The sequence below is a fragment of the Apteryx rowi genome, unplaced genomic scaffold (genome assembly GCF_003343035.1).
Source record: "Apteryx rowi isolate R43461 unplaced genomic scaffold, aptRow1 scaffold_836, whole genome shotgun sequence".
Taxonomy (NCBI): Eukaryota; Metazoa; Chordata; class Aves; order Apterygiformes; family Apterygidae; genus Apteryx; species Apteryx rowi.
The window spans coordinates 32073-36788 of NW_020451134.1; the positions used below are offsets into that span (position 1 = coordinate 32073).

General features: G+C 41.8%; 1 long non-coding RNA gene across 1 annotated transcript; it reads right to left on the reverse strand.

Moving 5' to 3' along the window:
- Window positions 1-1232: 1232 nt before the first annotated feature.
- Window positions 1233-4461, reverse strand: LOC112977499. The gene is made up of 3 exons (XR_003257525.1): window positions 4339-4461; window positions 2011-2247; window positions 1233-1293 (listed from the first exon to the last, which is right to left on the reverse strand). It is a non-coding gene; the product is annotated as an uncharacterized LOC112977499 (long non-coding RNA).
- Window positions 4462-4716: the final 255 nt, after the last annotated feature.

The following is a 4716-nucleotide window of genomic DNA, read 5'->3' on the forward strand; positions in this document are numbered from 1 at the left end:
TTCACTTTATACTGAAGCTTGTTAAGTTTGAACTGTGTGGGACATTCAACAAAAGGCTATCTTCAGTTTGTGTCCTCTAGCTATAAACTGGATCACCTTTTTACCTCCTGCTTGTCTACAGCGGTGATTGACATCTGAACTTCACTGAAAAAAAAAAGTAAATGCAATTTTTTTCTATGCGTGGAAAAATTAACTATTCTAAGCGTGCAGGTCTCAGCTGTGAAATCTTATCACTATTGTTTGAAGGAGAGCTGGATTTCCTGGACAGCAGGAAGGAGACTGGGAGTTGTATCCCATGCCATGTGTACAACAACACAACTTGGTCCCAGCCAGAAGCTACCATTGCAGTGACTGGCATCAAAAGCATTCACTGGATCAGATTATTTCAAAATATACTACAAGTTGAAAGTACGTAGAGTGACCTGCAGTATGGAAAGAACTGGAAAAAAATCCAACCTTGATTTCTAATTACCTTGCTTCGGTTAATTTGTGTCAGAATTCACACTATTATTTACTCCATGGTCAGTCTTCCATTTCAGTCAATGCAATACACATTTTAGCTATGTAAGTTAAAAAAAAAAAAAAAAAAAAGGCATACAGACCAAGTGTAGCATAATGCAATGCATCTAATGCAGTGTCACCTGTTAGAAGTCACCCTATAATCATACCTCCAAACCATTCTGAACTGGACTGAAAGTAGGTGCCAGTTTAAGAATGATAGATAAATTATTCCAGGCTCCAAAAAAAAGTAGTAAACATGACCACATGTAGTCATCTCTGAAAGAACATACAGTAAGATAAGTGCTGATAGATCTCATATGATAAGACTACTGCAGTTGACTAGTGGAAAGGAGAAGAAATTAGGTTTTGCCACTCATTTAGGTAAAAGTAAATAACAACACTGGTGACAACTCAACTCTTTTTCTGAGGTTAATCATACCAGAGCATAGTTTGTCCTGCAGTGATGTGTGATGTCTGGCAATTTAAAATAAATCTTTAATACGTCAGGAGGGAATAGATCTGGGCCCAGGATTTCCAGGACAGAGTGTGAAGAGGTAGAACACCGAGCCCTACCTCTAAAAATAACATCATCCTGCAGACAAAGGTCATGGCTCCTGGGATGGACAAGAGCATGCAAGCTCTGAGTGACTCTGGGTCCGCTATGCTCCCTGAGGAGGCGGGTCTGAATTCTGTCCTCTTCTTTCTTCCCCTCCTTCTCTGGTCATTTCTATACTACTTCCAAATCTCTCCATAGGTGTCCATGGCAGGGGCTCCATCAGCCTGCAAGTTACGCTGCAGAAATGATTTAAGACTCTTGTTGGCAACATCGGCTTTAAGCTTTACCTGCCCACTGAGCTGCAACTATATATGCATCACTCCCTGAAGGCAGAGCACACAAACCCACCCTCAAAATGAATCACCTCTGAAAAGAAAGAGTTATGGAAATGCAACAGAGAAAGGGTTTCTGAAAGGAGAAAAAAGTACAAGGCATGAAGTCCCTTTTCACAGTAGGAGTCTTGCTACTAGTTTCAGCTCATTCCCATGGCTAGAGGGAGCAATGCTTGTTGAGCCTTTGTCCTTTTGCAGAAACGGCTGCCCCAAATGAATCCTTCATTGAACCTTGAAGGCCTCAGGAAATCTGGTCACAGTGCTTTTTCAAGGTGGTAATTTATTCTTCATAGAAGGCGAGATAGCGGGGACACAAACAACAGTATCCAAGGATTCCAAGCAGCGAGCACATCAGTGACAAATGACATGCGAGAGCAAACACTGTGTAGTAGTAAATAACTGAAGTGTTTATGACATGGAATGATAAAGCAAGCGGCACAGCTCACAGCAACGCACCCAGGCAGTCTAGCTCCTTCCATATTACTTGGCGAGCACTATTTGGATATACAGGCCAAGCATACTCCCCTGAAATTCAAGCTGTCAGTGTAAATTCGAAGAAGAAAGTAATCTCAGTCACCAGCTATAAGAGTTCAATAGTTAGGATATAAATCTCAGCCTTACCACTGATGTCAGTGTGAAGGCTTGGATAGGTGTTTTCAAACAAATCCACATCTGTCCTTCACAGGGAAATTTCACTGAAGGCCCAACCCTGTGAGTCTCACTGAAACAACACTCTTCTTGGCTTCTTTCAGGGATTTGTTTGTCTTGAAAAAACAGGATAAAGTCCTTAGAGTTTTCTCCGCAGTTATTCAGTCTGTTGCCAGTTAATTCTCAGTACAAATTGCAGCCCTCAAAATTCTGGATGAATTCAAAGATACAAAGTCAAAGTAAGAAAAAAAAATGTTCTGGCAACCATCCAGTCACCAATGGAGCTGGAGGAAACCCTATCATATGAATCATTTAAAAATAAGATCAGTCTGGACAAAGCACTGGAAAATGTACCGTGGGGAACAGACTTGTATTGGCGGGGGAATGAACAAGATGATCTAATCCTGTAGGTCTCTTCCATCTCTAGTTTCTGAGGGCCCAGTCCTCAAGGGACCTTATAGATTGGGCCCAAGCCATGACAGATTGTTTCAAAGAACACTGAAACAAGAACTATGTTAAAACTAGAAAGGCACTGTCATAGATTTACTGTTCAACTTAATTCAATAAGCACCTTTGCAAAGGTCTCCCAGTTAATAAGACCTGGTCTGAAAGGTCAGAAAGTACCGTTGAAAACACTTGATAAAGGATATATTAGAAAGTGTCTCTTCTTTGACCAGGCAGAGGCTCAAGGCTCAAAATCCATATGTGATACTTAAGAAAGACTGTGCCTCTTTGGAGTGGGATTTTGGTTCAACGTATCATAAGAGACAAGGCCCAGCTGTGAAGCTTGGAACTGGAGTCAGACTACTACAGTATCTGTTTACATCCAGAAATTTGGAAATTTGGTTATCTACTCAGAATATACTGGCAACCTGCCTCATTCCATTCAAAACAAATGCCCTGAATATTGCTAAGTCCAAATAGCAAGAAGAAATCTTTTCAGAGAAGATGATGGAGTAGAAAAAGACCCTGAGCCTTCTTCCCAATCACCACTTCAATAAACCAAAGTGTCAAGGGATTGCTTTGATCAGTATCAAAACCTCAGATCTGCCCTTCTCTTCTTTGCTCATACTCAACTCCCTGAATATAAATTTCACTGGAAAGGTGAGAACAGACTTTTATCTACAAAGGCAACTAAACAAGCTAGGAAATGTGAACTTTGTGTCTGGTTCTAGTCATCACTCACTCTCTTGCTCAGCTCCTTAACTTCTTTTTGTAATCGAGATAAAGGAAGCAATAGTGTCTATTTTTTGCAAAATGCTTTCAAATTCTCAGCTAACTGGTGCGTTAGCAGTGTGGAGTGCTAGTGTTGTTAATGAGAAGGAAGGAAAGGAACTGTTGAGGGTGGTGCAAGTGGGTAATGGGATAAAACTAAGCAAAGGGATATTTTAGGCTAGAAATCAGGAAAAAATTAACAATGAAGCCCATTAGACTGTGGAATAGGCTCCCAGAGGGAACTGCTGGCAGCCCGACCACTTGAGTCATTTCAAATAAGACTGGACAAAGCATTAGAAAATACACTGTAGGGAACAGCCCTGGGCTGACCTTCAGGGAACGGAGGGGAGGGAGGGGGGAAACGGACTGCATGACCTAACAGGTCTTTTCCATCCTTAACTTCTATGAATTTATTACTGGCTAGTGAAAAATGTGATGTAAGGGCAGCCTGCAGTGATTGGCAGACTAAATGAAGGTCAGGAGTAATTTTTTGGATGCCTTGAGCACAGTGCGTGTCCCAAGCACTGACCACACTCACTCGGCATGTTTAGCCACCTGGCAGCTCCGCTGTAGCCAACCCAAATAGTTCATATAAAATTGAAATGAAATAGCAAACAACCATCGTTTTCAGAAATGTTCACTTTTCCTGGGATTTCTTTCTCCGTCTTTTTTGTTTCAGACAATCTAAAAACAAGTGATTGAGTTGAGGTACTTGCTAAGTGAACTCCAGCCCAGTCAAGACTGACTGGTGTCTGGTAGAATCATTGTTGGAAACAATTAAGCATTTACAAGAGGAAAGTCCATCTGCTGTATTTGGATACAAGCTCAAGCTACTCTTAGGGCAGCAGATTGCTCCTTGAACTGACAGACAATTGTAAACATAGACTAGAAAATCACACTAGTCCCCCTATAGATAGACATATATCACCCCAGGCTGTTCATGTTTCCTCCTCAGTGTCTTCTTTGCACCCTTTGCACCCAAGAGCCCTTGGAAATAAAGCTGTTTGTTGCAAGCACCTGGAAAGCCCTGACTAAATCTCATTCCCCTACACTGCCAAAAACACACTGTCTCACTTGATTACTTACACTCCCTTGTTCCTGGGGCCAGGTTCTGGTGGCAAAACTGTTTACTCATTCATGTGTGCCGGTTTTGTATATTTTGCTGGTGCACTTGGATCACCATTCCTGATCCTGCCTCGGCCTCTTCCAGGCTTGTCTGCTGGAAAGAGGCAAGATGACTGTCAGGCATTGCTAATGAAGAGAGCATTCTCACTTGCAAAGGATCTTGGTAACGCACCAGAGGAAAGATGGGACAAAAAATATGGACAAGAGGGAGTGGAGGGAATTGGAATCAGTCAATAAAGGAAAAGGAGATGTGATTTCAACTGGGGTAAGTCAAAAGAGCAGGTAATTGCCAATGAAAGGGGAATTTAAGGAAGCAATGAAAAAGCCAGAGGTGTAGAG